This window comes from Chiloscyllium plagiosum, unplaced genomic scaffold (assembly GCF_037043375.1).
Source record: "Chiloscyllium plagiosum isolate Xiang-an unplaced genomic scaffold, Cpla_swu_hap1 HiC_scaffold_9, whole genome shotgun sequence".
Lineage (NCBI taxonomy): Eukaryota > Metazoa > Chordata > Chondrichthyes > Orectolobiformes > Hemiscylliidae > Chiloscyllium > Chiloscyllium plagiosum.
The window spans coordinates 85,870,706-85,894,479 of record NW_028270147.1 but is presented as its reverse complement, the minus strand read 5'-3'; positions in this window follow the sequence as shown (position 1 = coordinate 85,894,479).

Here is a 23,774-nt window from a genome sequence, read left to right as displayed (position 1 = left end):
CAACTCAATAACGTAATCTTGCTTTTCCCCCCATAGCCTTTGATCCCATTCGTCCCAAGTGCTATATCTAGTCACCTCTTGAATAACATTCAATGTTTTGGCATCAACTGCTTCCTGTGGTAATGAATTCCACAGGCTCACCAATCTTTGGGAGAAAAGATGTCTCCTCATCTCCATCCTAAATGGTTTACCCCGAATCCTCAGACTGTGACTCCTGGTTCTGGACACACCCACCATTGGGAATATCCTCCCTGCATTTACCCTGTTAGAATGTTATAAGAGTCTATGAGATCCGCCCCTCATTTGTCTGAACTCCAGTGAAAACAATCATAACCTAGTTAATCTCTCCTCATACGTCAGTGCCACCATCCTCGGAATCAACCTGGTAAACCTTCACTGTACTCCCTCGAGTGCAACAGCATTCCTCCTCACAAAAGTAGACAAAGCCGCACACAATATTCCAGGTATGATCTGCCCAAGACAAACTCTGACTTACAGCCAGAGATTTGAGAAGGCTGGCTCCTTTGTGATGTGCGTTGAAGACATATTTTGAGAGTTTGGATCAGCAAAGCAGGGATATGAATCTTTTAGATGACATTTAGACTGCCAATCATAAAATCGTAAAATGGTATAACTGATGTCAAGTGAGGTGATGTTTGGATAATAAATTGTTTGTGTTCACTCTTTGCTGAGCAGGCGACAGGAAGTGATCTTGGATAATTCAATATATTGTCACCTTACTAACTGCAAACAAACAGCAAAAGAAGTGAAAGTCTAAAGGCTCACATTCAGATTGCAAAATGCTTGAAATGTCATTTAATCATACAACTCAGACATGAGATATCATCTTGTCATAGTCAGTTATTTAATAGGCACTCCTGGACAGCTAATAAGATATATTTGTTTATCACTTTCAAGAGCGATAAGAAAGGAAATGAGAGCTTGCTTGGGGAGCTCCTCACACCGGCCACTTGCTCCTTACAGATGCTGAAGTTCTTTCAATGTGTGGTCACTGTTGCTTACTTAGGAAACGCAGCAGCCAATTCGTCCAGCAACCAATGAAATAGCATCCAAATAATCTGTATTTCAATTATGTTTGTTGAATGATAATAAGTAAAATTCAGATGAGCACTACAAGAAGCTCAAGAGAGCAATGACTTAAGCAGTATGGATACAAATACCAAAAGTGAGAGCATTTAGTTGACAAAGTCTAGCTCTCAAACATGCATTATTTTGCAACTTATCCTCCAACAGTAGAGATGAATATTCACAGATACATAATCAATGTTTGTATGTTGGACAAACATGGTCGTCACGGAGAAATATTTAAAATGGAAGAGGAAACAACTTATTGGAGCCAATAAGGTGGGAAATGCATGAGCCGCAGGCAGGATCAGAGATGACAGGGATGTGTCGGACTTTGGTCAATGAAAAGGTACCAAAGCCACTGATCAGAAGTGGGCCAACCACAAACAAAGTGGAAACCAACAATTTTCCATGAGGGCACTCCACCTTTGAAGCTTGGTAAAGGAGATCTGGTTATTTGAGGAGCCAAGTTAAATCAACAATGTTACCTTAATAGTGTGGCATTCATGAGCAAAAGGAGTACAAGAGAGGTACCATTTCTTTTTGGAGCTGTCCTCAAACAGTTAAAATAAATTGATGCCTTTGTGTACATTTTTCTTACTCTACTAGCAGTCTATGAAGATACCCATCTGTGTGAGACACTTTCCCTTACTGAATTGTTATCATCAGTAATCATTATCATAATTAGGATAGTAGAGGCACATATGTTCTAGATAGTGAGGATAATAAAAGGAAGACAGCATTACAAATGCAGTTTAGCTGCAGTATAGCAGAAGCATGCCTTTGGGAATTGCTTGTCAATTCAAAATTAAAAACCTGGAGCAAGCACCAAGCTTAATGGTGCCGCTGAATTAGCATGCCAAAAAATCTCATTAAGCATCCAACTGTAGCCCGTTGTCTCAAAAAAGTACCTTTCTAAAAAAAATCTTTTTATTGATAATCTTGTGCCTGAGCATTAATAATAAAGAACACGGAAGAAACCGCTATGCCTAAAATATTTCCATCTGAGTAGTCCTGAAGTCCTTATTGTACAGGTTCAAATAGTATTTTTGCATCCCAGAGCTGCGAATCTGGGTCACATACTGAAAGGAATGCTCGAAGTTCAGAAGCATATACGGATCGTTTGAGTAAAGGGTTGAATTTAATTGCACAGCAGGTTTAGTTCACATTGACCATTGAATTAATAAGCATCACATTCTTCAGCAAGACGCAGTCCAACATTATAAACATATTGATCAAATGCTGCATGAGTATTGGAAGCATATTGACCTATTTAGTGGCAGGAGTAGCTTAACTGTTCAGTTGATCAATTAAAATGTGCAGAGAGTAGATACCCAAATCTATTATTTGACTCTTGCCTGTATACATAGCGATGCTTCTATTTTTACATGAATGCTATATGAACAATAAGAAAGGAGATGGAAGTGCCATTTTAATGTAACTGCCATGTTAGATTTGCAACACAGCTCCCAAAAGTATTTGAAGTGAGAAGTGTTCGGATTACCTTGAATAGGTTGCCTCCCACCAGTTGGAGTTCAATTCCAACCAAGTGTTTCCTAGTTGCAGACCTTTTCATTGTTCAGTTCAAAATTAACCGCAGGAGCTCATGAACCTTTGCTGCTCCATTGAGGGGGAGGTACAGCTGGCAATATGAGTCAACTCTGACAGCTTTCAACCACACTCACTATTGAAGAGGTCACCAAGTGTAATATATCTAGAACTATACAACACACATACACACACCTCTCTCTATGGTGGTATGATGCTTTGCATAAAGATTGTGTTACAGTGCACAGCCAGGTATCAAAAACGTGAGATGACTGGAAATTATAAAACTCTCCCTAACCTTCAGTCATGTCCAGAATCGAGTGGGGAGTAATACAGGTAGAGAAAGTTGAGTAAAATGACTGCTAGAGGCAGAAAGGAGCAGTGATAATTTGCGCAAGGAAAGCCACCTGATCTGCAAAGTCACAAAGCAGGTTGAACTCAACATTGGCTTCTTCTCCAAGGCCACGAGCATCATGAATTCCTTTGTGGATGATACCTTAGGACTTCTTGTCACAACCCCAATTGAGGAAATGGACCTTCAGCTGCTGGGAGATCCAGATTGCTGCTTTCCTGTGAAAGGAGTGGGAGATGTTGGAGGAGGGACAAAGTCTGTAACCTTGCAAAGAAAGAAGTAACATGCAAATTGTGCCTTTCTTGACCTCAAGATGCTTTACGACCAGTTAAGTATTTTTGACATGTAGTCAGTCATTCTTGTTCTCTCAGAAAGGTCCAAGTGAAAAGCTAAAATGTGCAGTTAACAAAAAGCACTGTTCTCCTGTCCTGCCTTGATACCACAAATCAAGGCCACTTCTCCATTCCTTACTGCTGCCTGTGTTAAAGACACAACCTAGTTATGATTCAAGCAGACAGTTATCATGCACTGCTTTGTGCTCAATCATGATTTATTGCTGTCATAATGAAAGCTCTTCAATGAATTTACTTTGCAATTAGCTTCCCTGCAGTGCAGGAAATTTTACATAGAGCAAACTGCTGAACCATACTGTTTGCACACACACACATATGCACACAGAGTCAGTGACTGGGAGTAAGTGCCAAGCCAGTGATCCAAATATGAATGTCGAAGCTGGAGGGTATAACCATCAAAAAAGAAACTTAAGCCTCAGCAGATTTGGTATATTTAAAGAAATAAACAGGGCAAACACAAAGATGTGAAAGTGCTTATTTCTTAAGAAGGTTGTTGATAACCTGTTTGGGAGTGTGTTATGTGCTGCTGCCTTAGTTGTGAATAACAATGGAGATTTATTGTTTAAGTTACTATGGGCTAAATCTTACAGTTTTTTTTGGCTGAATGCAAGTTATGTCAAGTTTGTTTTGAGGGAATTTCATTGTGAGGCCTGGCAAGATTTCTGACTGTATCTGACCATTCGTGCCCGTTAGCTAACTGCTCCACCCTTAAGATATTCCTCACATCCATTTCTGGTCCCACTTTACCTGAACAACTCAGTGGATTTCTGCTGAAAGACTGACAATGCTTGTGCTGCACCATCTTTAAAATGCCGCGGGGCACCTTGATTGGTGTTGACAATCCAGCATTGTACATCACCAGCAGCATTATGGCACAGGAACTACAAAGCTATGCTGCTTGTGGCAGCCATCTTGGCTGACACTCCCTTGCATATACAACTCCATTCTCTCACCCTCGTCTCTGCCTAACTGTCAGTTTAACTGTACTTGGCTAAATCTCACCACACACTTCAAGTCACCATTAGTCTGTCCCAATACTCATTAGACCCATATCTTTCATTTATTACATAGTGGCAAGTAATCAGACAATTCCAAATGTGAACTTTTATTGACAGCCAGCAAAAGTGAATATAGGCAAAATGAGTAGTGGCTGCAGTTCACATTCACAATGCAACCCAAATGCTGCCACCATGACCAAAGACAAGTCTCCAGTTCATGGAGACTCATTTACTGGAAGCAGACCTCAGTTAGGTCCTGTCTGCCTTGTCATGCTCAACACAGCTAAGCTCTCTCATTGACCACAAGAGCTTCCTCCCAAGAACTGCTCAATGTCCTCACCCATCATAGTCCAGTTACATAGGCACGTAGAATTAGGAGTGGGAGCAGGCAATTCAGCTCTTCGAGCCCAGTCCACCATCTAACATGATCGTGACTGATCTTACCCTGGCTTCATTTCCCCTCTCCCATCTGCTCCCCATATCCCTTTATCTTGCTTTTCATCAGAAACCTACCTATTTCTTTCTTGAATCTGTTGATTGGTTCTGCCTCTATTGCACTCTGGAACAGTGAGTTCCACAGATGCACAATCCCCTGCGCAAATTAGTTTCTCCTCATCTCAGTTTTGAACCTACCTCCTCTCGTTCCATATCCATGACCTCTTGTTTGAGACTGTCCGACGAGGGGAATCACCTGTTTGATGTACACCTTATCAATCCCCTTTCGCATTTTATGTACCACAATCAGACTCCCCTCCCCCATCATTCTTCTGAACTCCAGCAAGTAGAAGCCCGAGCTATTCATGCAACAGCTCTCTCATCCCTGGAATCAACCTGGTGAACCTCCTCTGAATTCCCTCCAGTGCCACCACATCCTTCCTCAAGTAAGGAGACCAAAACTGCAGCCCAGATGTGGCCTTACCAAATGCCTTATACAATTATAATGACACCACTTTTATAATCCAGTCCTTTTGCAATAAATGTCAGAATTCCATTTGCCTTTCTTATTATATGCTGCACTCACATATCCACTTTCTGCAATTCATACACCAAAAGCACCCAGATCCCTCTGCACTGATATACTTTGAATTTGCTTCACATTTAAATAATAATGTGCCCTTTTGTTTTTACAACCTCACACTCATTCACATTAAACTCCATCTGCCAGATTTTGGTCCATTCTCCTAGCCTATCAATATCCATCTGTAAACTCCTTATCTCCTCATCACAGCCTGCTTTCCCACCTATTTTACTATCATCCACAAATTTTGCTATGTTAAGCTCTGTCCATGCTTGAAGATCATTTTGTGTAGATTGTAAATGGTTGAGCTCTGAGAACTGAACCCTGTGGCACTTCACTAGGTACAGTTCGCTATCCAGAGAAGGACCCTTTATCCCAATCCTCTGCTTTCTGTCAGTCAGTCAATCCTCCATCCAAGCCAATATTGTACCCTTATGGATCCGTCTTGTATGTCGCACCTTGTCAGATGCCTTCTGGATGTCTAGATATACCACATCAACTGGATCCCATTATCTACTTTGCTGGTTTCATCTTCAAAGAAGTCTAGCATGTTTGTCAAGCATGACTTGCCCTTCATGAAACTGTGCTGACACTGGTGAATTGAGCTGATATTTTCAAGTGTTCAGTTATCTCCTGCTTTACGATTGACTCCAGCAACTTCTTCACTACAGAGGTCAAACTGACTGCTATACAGTTTCCCACTATCTGCCTATCTCCTTTTTGGAATAAAGGTATCACATTAGCATGTTTCTAATCCACTGGCACCTTTCCAGAATCCAGGGAAGTTTTGGAAAATCATAACTAAAGTATCCATGAAGTCTGCTGTCTCCTTTAAAACCCTAGGGTGCAGGCCATTAGACCCTGGAGATTTACTTGCCTTTAATCCCATCAGTTTACTTAAAACTTTCTCCCTTATTATTGTAATCTCACCAAGTGCCTCTGGAATAACTTCAGTTTTTAGCAAGAAATTATTACCTTCCACTGTGAAAACAGTCAAAATATTGTTTAGTACCTCTGCCATTTTTGCGTTTCCCATGATGACCTCGACATTTTCATCCTTGAAAGGGCCAACATTCACTTTCACTATTCTCTTCCTTTTTATATACCAACAGAAGCTTTTGGTAACAAGCTTATGTTTTGGTTATTGGCCTTAAGCCCCTATCATTTCACTTGTATCTCTTCTCTAATTATGGTTGATGCATTTACTTCCTCACAGCTCCTCCTAAAAGCTGTGAAACCACTTCTGCGGTAGCTTTATAGTCTGCTCACTATGGCCCTGGTCACAGAATGTTGCTGGGTATGGAAGGGTTGAGTCATAAAGAAAGGCTGGATAGGCTGGGACATTTTTCACTGGAGCATAGGAAGTTAAGAGGCGATCTGATAGAAGTTTACAAAATAATGAAAGGTACAAATAGGGTTAACGGTAGTTGACTTTTCTCTCAGATGGGGGATTTCAAGACTTGGGGTGAATTTTTAAGGTGAGAGGAGAGAAATTTAAAAGAGACACGGAAGGCAAATTTCTTTACACAGAGGTTGGTTCGTGTGTGGAATGAACTCGCTGAGGAAGTGGTGGATGTGGGTACAATTACAACATTTAAAAGACATTTGTAAAGATACACAAATAGGAAAGGTTTGAAGGGATATGGATCAGGAGCAGGCAGGTGGGACGAGTTTAGTTTGGGATTATGTTCAGTATGGACTGGTTGGACCGAAGAGACTGTTTCCATGCTGGGTCTATAAAAGTGCCACACCACCTGTGTGACCAACTCATTGTAGATTGTGGAATGATTCCTGTGGATTGGGATGTAGAAAATGTTACCTCACTATTGAGGAGGGAGCAAGAGATAAAATAGGGAACTACAGACCTTAATGGCAAGAACATGTCATGTGGAATATAATGTGGGAAAATGTGAGGCTATCCACTTTGGTTGAAGAAATAGATGTGCATCGTATTTCTTAAATATTAATTGGTTAGGAAGAGTAGCTATCCAAAAGGACCTAGGTGTCCTTGACAATAAGTCACTGAAGGCTAATATTCAGGTACAGCAAGCGATTAAGAAGGCGAAGGGAATGTTAACTTTTATCACAAGAGGATTTGAGTGCAGGAGTAGTAAAGTCCTTCTTTAATTGTATGAGAGTTTGTTCAGACTGCATCTGGAGCACTGACAGTAGTTCTGGTGTCTTTATCTCAAGAAAGATTGCCATGGGAGCAGTTCAACAAAGGGTCACCAGACATTTCCCAGGAAAGCAGGACTATGCTATGAAGAGACATTGAACAAATCGGGCCTGTGTTCTTTACAGTTTTGAAGATTGAGAGGTAATCTCATTGAAACCTGAAAAATACCAAAAGGCATATAAAGGGTAGATGCAAATCAAATGTTTCCCCTGTTAGGGGTGTCTAAAACCAGGAGGCACAATTTAAAAAGATAAAGGGGATGTGATGTCACTGAGATGAGAAGAAATTATTTTACACAGAGGGTTGTGAACCTTTGGAATTCTATAAAGCGGAGGGCTGTGGATTGTCATTTTTTAGAACATTTAAGGGAGTGATCGATCATTTCTGATTATAAATCGGTTTAATGTTTATTGGAAACCAGTGAGTAAAAGGCATGGAAGTGTTCAATCAGTCATGAAAGTATTGAATGGTGGGGCAGACTCTATGGGCTGAATGATCTACCCTTGTTCCTATTACATCAAAATATAGTGCCTACTGTGCTCTAATCCCCTTCCCATCCCAAACTTACATCAACCATGAAATATTTAATTGAATTCAGTATAGTGCATCAGCTAAAGATGTTCTTTATTTTTCATTCATAGGACATGGGTGCCACTGATGAGGCCAGCATTTATTGCCCAACCCTCATTGCCCTGAGGGCAGTCAAGAGTCAATAACATTGCCATGGGTATTGAGTCACATGTCGGTCGGACTAGATGAGGATGGCAGTTTTCCTCCCCAAAGGACATTCGGGATTTTTTCCTGACAATAGACAATGCTTTTTTTTTTAAATTTAATTCAAGTTCCAATATTTACCACAGCAGGATTTGAACCCTGCACGCCAGAATATTACCTGACCCTCTGGATGAATAGTCTAGCAATAATCCCACCAGTCCATCACCTCCCAGTGATGTGGGGATACCCTCCTCATCCCACAGCAGTCTTGGAACTGTCACAAGTGATGGGCCTCTTTTGACCAGTATTCACCTGTTTTTAAGCTCATTATCTCTTCACTGATGCAAAAAGTAGCGTCAATGCCAGATTTATAAGGAATAATGGCAAGGTGCAATCCACCTTTGACCAGTAACAGATATCCAAGCATGTTCACTCCACATACGTAGCACTTGAGCAAGAAATTATTGGAACTGAACAGTAGCTGGAAGTTGCAAAGGCACATTTCATATTTTTGACACCTCAATAGCCTACTGTGTAGCAGACGTGGATCCCACACTTACACCAAACTGACCCACACTCTGCCCATTCTGGGTGTTTTTCCAATTGCATTTCACATCTAGAGAATGGCAGGTGATGACAGGGAATGCAGATCATGGTGGACACCATCAGTTCTTGTATTGCCAAAGCTACCCAGTTCTGCCCAACACCTCCATATGCAAATCTATGATGAATTCAACATTGGGAAATAATCAAATTCCCTGCTGGTAAATGATGGCCTGTTATTTGTGACCAACATTTCTGGGAGTCTGTGTGTTGCAAAAGATGCGCTCGTTTTTTTCTATCTTTGTTCCTGTGTTTGACGCATGGATTCTATGCACGTCCATCCAATTTGAATGGGCGTCCACTATGACTAAGAACATTGAGCCATGAAAGGACCTGCATAGTCAATGCATAATCGAGTCTGGGGTTTACCCAGCCATTCCAATGAATTTGGGGGAGCTGTTGGTGATAATTTTTGTCGTTGTTGGCAATGCTGCTATTCCTGCATCCAATCCTGGCCACTATATATAAACTCATCATTTTGGTAATCCCTAGATCACCCCGGTGGAGTTCAGCCAGCTTCTGGCAGCGACCTTTGCTTGGGACTACCATGTTGACTTTTGCCATCAAGAATCTCAAGAGTCCGCCCTGCCACCTGAACATTACACCTTAATGATATTCATCCTGCTCCTCTACACTTACCCTGTGGAAGCCAAGGTGTTGGACACTGTCAATAACCCATCTTCTTATAGCCTACCATGCCAATGATGCTGTTCCACCTACCCTCATTAATACCTTGAGCTCACCCATCAGCATCCTTGTGCTCACCTCTGCAAATGCCTCTGCTTCTCCCTCCCAAGAGTTGACTCCCCCATCTCTGATAGCAGTGATTTCCATCCCCCTCCTACCTCCACTGCCCTGCAGCATTCCCTTGTACAATCATTAACAATCAGCAAACAGGTTCTCAGGATTTTATTCACCAATTTGGGCCAGGTGCTTTTAGGTGGGACTAGATTGGGTTGGTATATCTTGTCGGCATGGCCAAGTTGGACTGAAGGGTCTGTTTCCATGCCGTACATCCCTATGACTATGGCTCTATAACTTCTTCAAGCAGCCCCTAGACAGACTGACCAGAGCCTTGATTAATGTGGCTGCAGCTCCATGACTTGTCGACTGCTGCTGGTCTTATGGGATTAACGGTTGTCCACTCCCCTGACGGCATGGATAGAGCCCCCGACCATGAGCCTCCCAACCTCCCAAGATCAAGCACCTGGACTGTGTCTGGACGAAGTTCTTAACTGATGGAACTGGGACCCCTTCACTGCCAGAGGCTCCTGATTGATTGGACTGAGGAATACCTCCCAGCCAGTTTCCAAATAAATACGCAGTGTGTCTGCCTTGCACATGCTGTAAGTGTTGGATTGATATCCCAGTGTGCCATACAGCAGGATATTGCACCTCGCCACTCACACCGCCCTAACCACCCCATCTCTGAACTGATATGCTGCTAGCAAGCAGCTTAATTGTGGATCTGCAGTATAGCAGTACTGACAGAACAGGGGTGATTTACCAGCACCAGTGCCAATAAGCATGGCAAGGGAAAGAATTAATGAATAGTTAGAGTAAACAGGTCGATGTTAAGGAAGCGAATGCTAACAGAGCAAGGCTGAACAGCCTGAACACACGCACTAGCTGGTTTCTAAACAGTTTCTACCCTACTGTTGTGAGAATACTGAATGGACTCATGCAAATACTTAACATTTGCCTGTACCTGTGTTTTTGTTTTTGCCACTGTTTATCTATTATTTACTTATCTACGCTACTTAACTATTTTATCTGCCTGTATTGCTCACAAGACAAAGCTTTTCACTGTGTTTTGGTACACGTGACAATAAATTCAATTCAATTCAATTCAATTCAAATTCAATTCAAGCAAGCAGCCCCAGGATGCACTTTGGTCCAGTTAGTGAGCTGCTTGCTTGTCCCCACAGGCTAACTCTGCAGCAGCTTTTAAATGCTAGCTGTCACTGTGCCTTGAAATGCAAGAAACAATGGAGATTTGTGAACACAGCCCAGTCCATCGCACAAGTTAGCTTTCTATCCTGTGACTCCACCTCATAGTCAGCAGCGAGTTGAACTTACCAGGTACCCACTCTGACCTCCACATTGAACATTATCAACGCCTTGCTTGGTAGTCAAGTTTTTAAGAAAGGAAGACGGTTATTAATAAGATGAGTTGCAGCATGAACAAGGTATTCAACAAATTACAATCCATCTGAGTTGGTAACTCATTGCCAGTGAGAAACTCGGCATGCCACTTGGCAAATGCATAAAAGTTGCAGAGAGTTGTTCCTGACATTGAGATAGGCCTAAGTGGATTATTTACCCAGTTCTGGCACAAATCTCATCATAGCCCACATCACCCAGATCTCTATAGAGATTCCAATAGGTATTGATACCCATTATGGGGTGGCACAGTGGCTGGCACTGCTGCCTCACAGCACCAGGGACTCAATTCGATTCCAACCTTGGGTGACTGTCTGTGTGGAGTTTACACATTCTCCTTGTGTCTTCGTGGGTTTCCACCGGGTGCTCCAGTTTCCTCCCACAGTCCAAAGATGTGCAGGTAAAGTGAATTGGCCATGCTAAATTGCCTGTAATGTTCAGGGATGTGTAGGTTAGGTGCATTAGTCAGGGGAAAATATGGGGTGGGGAGTGTGTCTGGTGGGATACTCTTCAGAAGATCAGTGTGGACTTGTTGGACTGAAGGGCCTGCTTTCACATTGTAGGAATTCTATTAGCGTGAGTGATTGTGATTAGGGTTCATTCCATCAATGTTTATTCTTCTGAAGGGACAATATCACATAAAATGGAGAGGAGAGAGTCATCAGAATACTTTGGCTGAAGAAAGATAAATTTCTAGTTCCTTACTATAGTTTCCTTACATTGATCTGGTGCTTAGTCACAGAGTCAGACAGTGCAGAAAAGGCCCTTCAGCCCATCGAGTCTGCATTGACAATAACTATCAATGAAGACACGCTAATCCCAATTTCCTGACACTTGTCCCATACTTTTGAATGTTTTGGTAATTTTGTAAAGGGTTCCAGTCTCCACTATCTCCCCAGCCAGCACAGACCAGATTCCCATCACCTGCTGAGTGAAAAAAGTGTTTTTTTTCCTAAATCCCCTCTGAATCTCCTGCCCCTCACCCTAAAATTATGCCTCCTCATGATTAACACTCAGCCAAGAGGAACAGCTGCTCTCTATTCACCCTGTCCATAACCATAATCTTGTACCCCTCAATCATGTCCCCCTCGGTATTCACTGCTCTAAAGAAAAAAATCCAGGCATAGTTAGTCTCTCCTTATAGGTCAATTTCTCCATCCCAGGCAACATCCTGGTAAACCTCCTTCATACTCCCTCACATCTTTCCTGTAGTGAGGTGACCAACATCCGCACAGTACTCCAGCTTTAGTTCTGGCCCAGTTGTGTATGACTAATCAAGCAGTGCATGAAGGGGAAGACTTAGATTGAAAGGATTAATGGACACAAAGCTGTTGAATGATGCTTGGACATATTTCAAGAAGTTTCTTTTTCATATTACTAATCATCCCGTCCCATCAAATAGCCTTTTCTCCATCTCTAATAGTTTCCTAATGAAATCCCTCAAAACAAGTGAATGGACCTCTTCCAGTTCTCCATTGAGTTCTTACCTTTTATTTTTTGCAGCAGTGTTTCAGGAAATTAGGGCAACATTGCCCTAATTGCCCAATTGGCAATTGTAATGAACACTAAACTACCAAGTGGGTGTTCAGAAGGTGAATGGAAGGCAGTATAGCGTTGGGTTAAATATAGGAAAGAAAAGAGATGTCAGCAGTCGAGATATAGCTCGAAATGTCTTTAGTTCTTTTATACACTTAGAAGAGTAGAAGAGAGTACTCTTATTCCAAAACTATGCCATTCTTTCCTGGGCTGTGCTGCAATCAGAGTGGAATGAGATGGCATGAATGAGAAGATTTCACTCAACCATTATACACAAGGCAAGTGAAGACCATTCACCCCCTCCTTGTACTGCCCAAGTATTGCCAGCCTCATTATCCATTAGAGAGCAGAAGAAATAGGATCAAGGATAGCCCACTCCATTGGACACCTCAAGCTTGACCTAGCTTTTCACAGATCTCTCTAATCTGTGTACTTAATTTCATTTAACAATGACCTTATTCAATCTTGAGGTCATCAAACGTCGATACTCTCTTCCTTCTTCTTTGTTTTCCTCGAAATCTTCACTCCGTATTATCTCTGACAAGTCAGATTGCTTTTAAAATGTGTGCTATTCAGTTTCTCTGCCTTTTATGACCCAAATAATCAGCACCCTCTTCTCATCCTATAGAAAATGATTTCTTTGATCAAGCATGTTTCTTGCATCCTAGTTTTGGCAAGTGCAAGATGAAAATCTTCAAGGATCTAGTCTCCTTTAAGCAATGCTCGGTCTGTACCACTAAAGATTCAATTTCCTAAATATCTCAGCACATTTCTTTGTTCATTCAGTCTCCACAGCATTTACTGTCTTTCTGTTCAGTTGGTCCTTTCCATTGTCCTGCAAACTCACACTTGAAGGTTATTTGACAAGATGGTCTCCACTTTACATAGGTCTATGTCTCACACCAAAGCAAGGCAACTCATCAACTCAAACCTGTTGCAAGTCTTTTTTTGGAATTGTACTAACAACCGATTAAAGATCATCAATTCGGTTTACAAAGTGACTCATAATTCCAGTTTCTTCCCACAGTCCAAAAATGTGCAGGTTAGGTGAATTGGCCATGCTAAATTGCCCGTAGTGTTAGGTGCAGGGGTAAATGTAGGGGAATGGGTGGATGCGCTTCGGCGGGTCGGTGTGGACTTGTTGGGCTGAAGGGCCTGTTTCCACACTAAGTAATCTAATCTAATCTATAACTATACATATTTAATTTGAAGTGTCATGAACATGCTCAGACATTGCACAGTTTTGAACTAAACTAAAGCATAACAAATGAGCTGGTGCATTCTGCACGTTAATGTTTAGAGTCTATTTGCCAACCAATCCGCACTCCCATGCTTAACGTGTTGTTCACTTTGAAATCTGGTACCCTGCATGTGTCTTGACAAGTGCAAGACGAAAAGTTTCAGCAGTCTGTCTTCTTATAGTCACAAATCAAACTGGAATGTGGCCAGGACGAGACAATTGTAATTAAAAGTAAAGTTTGGATATGCATTTTTTTTCTAAACTGAAGAGGCTGAGGCAAGTTATGATTGTGACATATAAAATTAAGAAGAGGTTAAATAGACCCTATTTCCAATAGCAGAGAAGTCCATAACTAGGCAAAGACTAAAGTCTAAAGGTGAAGGAATAGAAGATTACTTGAGTTTTGATGTTTTCATTCAGAGTCTGTAAATCACTGACTGATGGTGGAGGCAGAGACAGAAAATCTCACCACGATGTCAAGCACTTGACTCTACACTTGAGGCACCATAACCTACAAGGCAATGGACAAGATCTGAAAATGATTTGGAGGTGCTAGTGTTGGACTAAGACATACAAAGTTAAAGATCACACATCAGCGGGTTGTAGTCCAACAGGTTTATTTGGAAACACTAGCTTCCAAATCTGAAAAGTGTGATTAGGGTGGCTAGCTATTTAGACAGAAGACTGAAAGGACTCATTTTGAGTCAGAAATTTCTACAATTCAATGACATAATTGAATGAACCTAGCAACTGAATGGCCTAATCACATTCTTATTAATGATTTTGTTTGCAGTCCAGTCATTTCATGCAGTTTTTTTCTGCTTTGTCACCTTTGTTGACAGTCACTTCAACAGTTGCTTCCATTAGTGATAAATTTGCTTCACTCCTAATACAGCATTATTTAATGCACATCAGATTCTACCACCTAAATATTTGGTGAGAACGTTCTCACTGCTTGTATAGTGTTAGATGTACACAGTGCTAAATGCATGGACTACAAATTAGGAATCAAGGCCTGACTTGACTCCATTTCAAGCTGTAGTGCACTGCAACTTTAGCATCAACCCAAGGGAGTCTTCCTTCAGTTTAACACAACCATTGCTGCATAAATGCATCCTAATTCAAATAAACCATAGGCATCATTGATACCACCAGGCTTGCATTTCCCGCTCAGTCAGCTTTTAGATCAAGTATGAAGTCTCATGAAACTATTTTCAACATGGACAATGTGAACTAAAAGCTCAGCAGCCGAGGGAACGCAAGTTGTAATTTGCTGAAACCAACATTTTGTCGAGTTTGTCCTTCTGTTGCTCGGTGATTTATTATTAATTCATGATCTCTCCACAAGCACTTGCAGAGTTGGCGGGGTCATTTTTAATGGGTTTTTTTGTCTGCGGCGCCTGTCATTTCCTGCAGGGTCACGAGCCCAGCGTACCCTGGTTGACCTGACAGTGATATAGAAGTTATGTGAGCATGATGTTGGGAGATGAAGTAATACACCTCACTACAGTGATGTTACAAAAAAAGATGCAGGCAAGGTCACTGCCCCCCTCACCCACTGCCTTGCCTTCTGCGAAACAATTGAATTATTGGGTCAAACTGCTTTCCTAGGCATAGAGTGCGATTATAAGTTCTGCTTCAACCCCTAGCAACATGTTTTACCATGTCTGAGCGTGCATTTCAAACTTTGAATCACTTTGAACTCTACAAGTTCAACTAAAAAGTATAGAATAGACAACATAAGAAAAGGAAATCACACAGGTTTCCACAAGACCATGAACCTTTTCGACACACCTCATTAGGCATCATCATGTGGAATGAGCTTTCACCTTCATTGTGTCGTGGAATGTCAAGTGAATGGACCCTCCAGTGGCACAGCAGTAGTGTTCATATCCCTGGACCAAGAGACCTTGGTTCAAGTCCCACCTGCTCCAGAGGTGTGTAATAATATCTCTAAACAGGTGGGTTATGTAAAATAACAATAATAATAAAAAGAAATTCAACTCGGCAGTGAGCCTCAAAACCAATTTACATGTTACGCATCTGACAAGGCTCTAATGGTAGTGCCTCTACTTAGAGAGTCCTCGAGCTGTATAACATGGAAACAGACCCTTCGGTCCAACGCGTCCATGCCGACCAGATATCCTAAATTAATCTAATCCCATTTGCCAGCATTAGGCCCATATCCCTATAAACCCTTCCTATTCATGCACCCATTCAGATGCCTCTTAAATGTTGTAATTGTACCAGCCTCCACCACTTGCTCTGGCAGCTCTTTCACACACGCACCACCCTCTGTGAAAAAGTTGCCCCTTCTGGGCCAGAAGGCTTAGATTCAAGTCCCACCTTCTCCAGGGATGTGTAATAACTTCTGTTACCAAGTCGATTAGAAAATATTTTTGACACAGACTGAATAGTTCAACACAATGCAAGCTCAGTGACTTCTTTATGGCTTTCTTACTTAGCTTATTCAAAACCTTCTTAATCCAATCTACAGAAAGTGCATAAAGCAGCATTCCCTCATAAAACATTGAACAGTTTACTTCTCTGTTGCTGACTATCATGTTCGACTGATTAGATTATGCGGATAATGTGAAGTGAGCCATTAACACTGCTACCATATTCAGATTAGCATGGCAGTAAATTTTTGACATTAATGTAATAGCATAAAATTAGCATATTGGATGTATGCAGCATCAGTACTGTCCTCATTCAAGTTGCAAGTAACAAATACGGCAGACCATGCATTTTTGTATTTCAGTTACATCTGCTGGGCTCAGTTCGATACATTTTCACTTGTGCCCAAAAAGGTTCTGGAGTTGAAGTTTCACATCCCCCTTGAGCATATTTGTAATATTGATCAGCCCTGTTGGCTGGATCGCTGCTAAGTGATACCAACTGTGTGGGTTCAATTCCTGCACTGGCTGAGGCCTCCATAAAGGACTCTCATTCTTAACTTCTAGCCTTACCTGACCTGTGGTGACTGTCACACGAAATCATCACCAGTTGTCTCTCTCTAAAAAGAAAGCACATGTATGTAGTCCGGTAACATTATGGCATCTTATATTAGAGAGTTTCACTTTTCCTGAGGAGTCTCACTTCAGATAAAATGTTAATCTGTGGTCCTGCCTGTTCAACACAACGACAATAACAGTAACATCTCCATGGCCTCACTATGTAGTTAACCAGTTGCCTTCCTAAACCAAGATCTCTGTGCTCCTCCAATTGTCACCTCTTACATTTTGACTTTTTCACATCTTCCACCATTTGCTGCTGCATCTTCAACTACCTCGGCCCTAAGCTAAGAGCCCTAAACCTTGGTTGTTTTTCCCTTTCTCTGTCCTTTACCTCCTTAAAACCTATCACTTTGGCCATGGCTTTGTCAACCTGTCCTAATATACGCCTTGGTGCAAACAGTGGCTAATCCCTCTCCTGTGGAGCACAGTGGGATGATTTACTATGTTAATGTCGCCATAGAAACAAAATTTATTGTTTTATTTATACAGTACCTCTAATTTACCTGAAAGTTTAGCCCAGAGGAGCAATTGGTAATGCAATCTCCCAAAGCAGAAATTCTCTTTGTGACTGAATGAATTTCAAGGTCTAGAAATCATGTCATTCACAGAAGTAGTAACAGGTAAAACCTTTCCCAGCTGTAGGATTTCGTCGTTGGTTAGTAACATCCCTTGTCTAATACAAGCACTAAAAATTAACATTTCCTTTAACAAATGCACAGTAATTAATAAGCTCTCTTCATTTCAAGCAGTCAGTAATGAATCATCTTAATTCCAAATCAATAGTGAACCCATGCATTTACAAGTCATGAGACTCGTAATTTACAGGTAATGAGGCCTGTCAGTCACAGGTAAGTTAACGAGTCCCATCAATTAAGGTCAGTAATAAGCACTGGCGTTACAAACAAAGTAGGTAATGAGCCTTATCAATTACGAGCACGGTACCTAATGAACTTTAGCGGGTGCTATCGCATGCTGCTGTTTATTGCCTTACAACCTACTGGGATCAGAGGTCAAGAGACAGTTTACAGGGGTCAGCAAACCTGCCTGTAGAGGAGAGAAGTTCAGAGTGACATTGACAAATGTAGATCAAACACTGGCGCAAGCCATCATTACAAAATTAATCCAGTGGTTATTTGTTCAAATGTATTACGTAATGACTGCATAAATTGAAAGTTATTCTTCTGTTTAATTACTTGAAAATAGGACTATTTAATGGCCAATGTTTTACCATTGTGGACAAACCCACAATTAATTGGAATTACTGCAAAAGCAAGATACTCAGCAGATCATGCAGCATGCCTGGAGAGCAAAGCAGAGTTAATGTCTCAGCTCTGTGGCTTCACTTCAGAACAGGTATAAAGCTACAGTTTACAAGTATAGAGGCAATGAAAGGAGAGAGGGAGCGGGACAAAAATAAAATAAAAGAAAGCTGACTGGATGGAAAGAGAAGATTAAATGTCACAAAGGATGATGATGCAAGACAAAGTAAAAAGACAGACTGAGACAATCTGTAAATGACAACAGCAGTACAAATTATTCCACCCACATCACTTACAGAAACCAAAGCCGTGTCGGAATCCCAGTTCTTTTATATGAATAATCTCTTGCACTGTAGCCTGTGAAAAGGATGACATTAGACTAGACCTTGTATTTTACTGTAGCTCCAAGAAAAGGTGCTTTATTCCAATTTCTTTTTCTCTCATCCCCAGTCAGGAATGCAAGAAAGCAACCTGTTCAGATGTATTTAGCAGTTTATAGGTCTGACCCAGGTATCAGAAGTTGAATCTAAGTGATGGACATTAACTTGGGATGCATTTGCTCTCCCAATAGGTTTCTTTTGCGTGTGAGGATCTGTGTTGCTCTATTCACTCCCAGGCTATTTTACGATGATTAGAAAATGAAAGCTTCAATGTGAAGCTTGGAAACTGTTACCTTTCTTCCAGACAGCAAGCTAAAGTCCAACTGGCCAGTGTGACAAATAGCAGTAAAAAAGTTTATTTCATCTGGATTCAATTAACCTCCATTTGTCTTCAATTTGGAACTATATGACCAGTCGAAGAATGACATTAACCATTGGAAATGAAGGCATACCCACAGCACAGAGTAAAATTAGAAGAGAGGTATTTTATGTGGTAACAGTGGAATAGTGATGAAGATTTGGACTCTGTCAGAACCTATGAATACAAGAGGCCTAGTAAGAGTTTGATTGACAGCTTTCAGAATGTAAGCATTCTTTGGATAACTGTATCATGGATTTTGCCAAATCATGAATAAACTGTTGACAAAAACTCACAATTAGATTTGATTCCCTACAGTGTGGAAACAGGACCTTCGGCCCAACAAGTCCACATCAACCTTCCAAAAAGCAACCCACCCAGACCCATTCCCCTGATTAATGCGCCTAACACTATGGGCAATTTAGCGTGGGAGGAAACTGGAGCACCTGCAGGAAACCCACGCGGAGAATGTGCAAACTCCACACAGTCAGTTGCCTGAGGTGGGAATTGAACCCAGGTTCCTGGCACTGTGAGGCAGCAGTGCTAACCACTGAGCCACCATGCCACCCTATATGCTAACATATTAGGAATTATTTGATCAGTACTACAAACTGTTAGATTGTACTAAGGTGTCTCATGGACAGACAAATGGATCTATTGCCATTCATTTCTCAGGAGAAGACAACTGTTAAATCATATGTCTATAGTATTAAAAAACAATTAGAGGAAATCATCATTCGTTTCAGACTTGGTATATAGAACAGTGGGTACTCTGCAATAACACACTTATACTCAACGACCTGATGGTTACAAAGTTCTAAATAAAATCAAAATGCAATGTCAATAGAAGAGAAGATAAAATCTAATTTAAACACAAAAATGGGCTGGAGAAACTTAAAAATCACATAACGCCAGATTATAGTCCAACAGGCTTATTTGTAAGTACAAGCTTTCAAAGCACTGCTCCTTTGTCAGGGAGCTAGTGGGGCAGGATCATAGGACACAGAATTTATAGTAAAGGTTAAAATTTAAAATGACTGATGAGATGTATTGAACAAACCTAGATTGCTGTTAAGTCTTTAATCACTGAGAATGGGGATGCATGTTTCAATTGATTAACATATAAATCTCAGAATTTCTTTCAAGTCACAGCCCCAACATAACTTAAGGTTTTATCAGTATTATAGGAAAGTGACATCACAGCTCAGACAATGCATTACATGCATTATAGTCTGTCTGTATCCCATTCTTGAAAGAAGTTCTGGGATTTACATATTAATCAATCGAAACCTGCATTACCATTCTAAGTGATTAAAGACTTAATAGCAATCAAAGTTTTTTCTATACATAAGCATCACAGATACTGAAGCAGCCGTAATGCAAAATGTGCTTGATAATGTCCCAGTGTGGACCAAGTAGCAAGTAACATTCACATCATACAGTGATCACCTCCAAGAAGAGAGAATCTAATTATCTTCACTCGATGGTATGAGCCTACTCCTCCATCCCCAGTATCAACCTTCTGGAAGAAGAGAAAACAACTGTTCCAAATATATTTTCTTTTCTCTCTCCCTCAACTCAAAAACAGTTTTCCTGAAATAAAGTCCACTAGTAATTCCAAAGTCTGGCATCTTTGTTTTAATTTTTATTTTTTAAACATTAAGTAATCTGCAGGTAACTCTCATCTCATTTTGTCAAACTTCCAGAAAGGTGTAAATCTAAAGTAGGAAATGAGGATTCCTTCACACACAAACGTGCTTTTTAATAAAATGTGAATTTCCACTCAGGCTGTGTTGGTTTATCTTGCATTGTTTAATGGGATTAGCTCAATCAGATCAGCTGACCATTGCAACTATTTTAAGTCAGTATTTTCTCCCTTCTCCAAAAATGTTTTAATGCATATAAGGTAATGGATATTAAAATCAAATGATGGCAGTTGAATATTGGTCATCCATATTTTATCACCATCATGACATTACAGTAGACTAGAAACTGAAGTGGTCCAGCCATATAAAACCTGTTGCCAAAAGCAGATCAGACACCTGGAATTCTGTGGTGAGTAACTCTCTAACTGACTGAAGTACCACTAGGTCTGAACATTTGCAGTTCCAACAGCATTAAAGTGGTCGGACACTATTCAGGACAAAGCACCTCACTTAATAATCACCCCACCATCTTCGATATTCACTTCCTCCACCACTAACTTATAGCAGCAGCAGTGTGTACAACCTACAGGATGTACAAGATGTACAAGTAGCAACATAGCTATGCTCCATCAATAGCACCTTCCAAACCCACCTTCCATCTTGAAGAGCAGGGCAACAGATCTGTGGGAGAACCATCACCTGCATAGCCTTCTTCAAAGACACGCACCATCCTGGTTTGAAATTACAAATCATTGCTCCTTTACTGTCACTGGGTCAAAATCCTATAGGACTCCCATCTTAATAGCTTTGCCATTGCACCAACCCTTAATAAATGGACAATAAAAAATAGGCAAAACTGGTAGCGTAGTCAGTGACACCCATATCCTGTGTTTGAACAGAAGGAAAAAAGCAAACCTTACATTTAAAAAAAAGGCTTAAATGGAACTTGTCATAAGACCATAGGATACAGGAGCAGAAATTAAATCATTCAGCCCATCAAGTCTGCTCCACCGTTCAATCATGGCTGATAAGTTTCTCAAGCCCATTTTCCCTCTTTTTTCCCCCATTATCCTTGATCCCCTTGACAATCAATGACTGCAGATGCTGGAAACCAGATTCTGGATCAGTGGTGCTGGAAGAGCACAGCAATTCAGGCAGCATCCGACGAGCAGCAAATTCGACGTTTCGGGCAAAAGCCCGTCATCGATTTTGCTGCTCGTCGGATGCTGCCTGAATTGCTGTGCTCTTCCAGCACCACTGATCCAGAATCAAGAATATATGTATCTCCATCTTAAATATACTCAATGACCTGGCCTCCACAGCCTTCTGTGGTGATGAAGTCCATAGATTCACCACTGTCTGGCTGAACAAGTTCGTCTTTATCTCCATTCTAAAAGGTCTTCCCTTTCCTCATCAACTACTGTTGCTTGTAACTACACCTGTCAAAAGATCTGTTGTCATGGAGTGCACACTGATCGATCTTGTGTATCTACACATTGACTCTAGCTCATGCCAGAGGAAGTGGCAAAGGCTGATACAATTACAACATTTACAAGACATCTGGATGGGTATATGAATAGGAAGGGTTTAGTGGGGTATGGGCCAACTGCTGGCAAATGTTACTAGCTTTATTTAGAATATCTGTTTGGCATGGATGAGTTGGGTCTGTTTCCGTACTGTACATCATTATGACACCATGACCGTCTATGCAACTACTCTGTAATATTCATTATTTAACTGTATCCAGTGACCTTTTTTCACTGTTGTTCTCCTCTTTACCCTCTAGACGAAACCTCCCCAGCTTTACAGACATGCTCTTTCTGCATGTTGAACTTTTAAGAGTTACTTTCTGTCTTACGATTTAGAGTACCTGTCCACTTGTTTTGTGATCTACAGATGACATTTTTAGCTATAGCCTTAGACCTAACAGTTCAAATGCTTTCCTTCCGTAGTTATTATTTAGGTTTCTGAGACAGACAAGAACATGAAACATGACACAATAACTATTGAGGAAAAAGATTAGTCTTTTCCTTAACTTTAAATAAAACTATTGCAATGTCTTAGCAAAGCTGGGCGTTTCTTAAAGTGTTCAACAAGTAATATTTGCATCAGCTGATAAGGATATGAAAAAAAGAAGCTAATTACATTAAAGTTACATCTACACTAGTCATCAAAGGTTAAGAATCCTGTAGATTTAGATTAGATTACTTACAGTGTGGAAACAGGCCCTTTAGCCCAACAAGTCCACACCTACCCGCATACCACCCAGACTCTTACATTTACCCCTTCACCTAATACTACGGGCAATTTAGCATGGCCAATTCACCTAACCTGCACCTTTTTGGACTGTGGGAGGAAACCAGAGCACCCGGAGGAAACCCACGCAGACACGGGGAGAATGTACAAACTCCACACAGAGAGTCGCCTGAGGCAGCAGTGCTAACCACTGTGCCACCGTGCCGCCCATATTTGATGAATATGCAAGGCTAATAGAAGAGTTTAAATGAGAATTATGAAACCTGTAAGAAGGGGTTTTGAAAGAAGCCCCTACATTTCATTATAAGCTTCTATTGGCTTGCGATTTTATTTAGGTAGTTACCATTCATCTAAAGATATTGAAGAAAGAAATGTACTATTGACCAGTCTACAGGATTTAATACTTCTACAATAATGTGTAGTAAAATTAATGGGGAAGTTATTACAGAATAAAATAATGAAACAAAATAAATGAGGATTGGTGTTGAGACGCCAGCAAAAATTTGGGCCTAGTTACGAAGGTGAGTTTGCCAATGAAGGAGTGGAAATTAGAGTTGGTGACTGATGGAGCATTTACACTATTAGATAGCCTCAGTGCTATAATGTTAGATCAGAAAGGCTGGTGAAGTGGCTTTCTATGTTTTTTGCCGAATCAACCAAAGTCTAAATTCTTTCACCATGGCATGGATGCCCATGCACAGGATTGTCTTCAGTGATTGGAGCCTATAATCCTTATCACCTAGCTTCTATCACTAACTACCTTTTGTTCTTTGTGGCAATCCTCTTGCTCCAGAATGTACTACAATTAGTCTCTCTTTTTGCAAGCATTTAAATGCTCTACACACAGTGACAGGCTTTTAATAAGGCTGAGATGTCATAAAATTGGCAGAGCATTGAGGCATTGTATCAACTGAATTAAATTCTATCTTAGATGAGATTTTGAAATCTATAAAAGAGAAAGAGTCTCAGGAAATGGAAAGAGCCAGATAGGCCATGGCAGTGAGACAGCATTTGCCAAACAAGACAATCAGCTTATTGTGATGTACTCTGCATGACAAAGCAAAATTAATG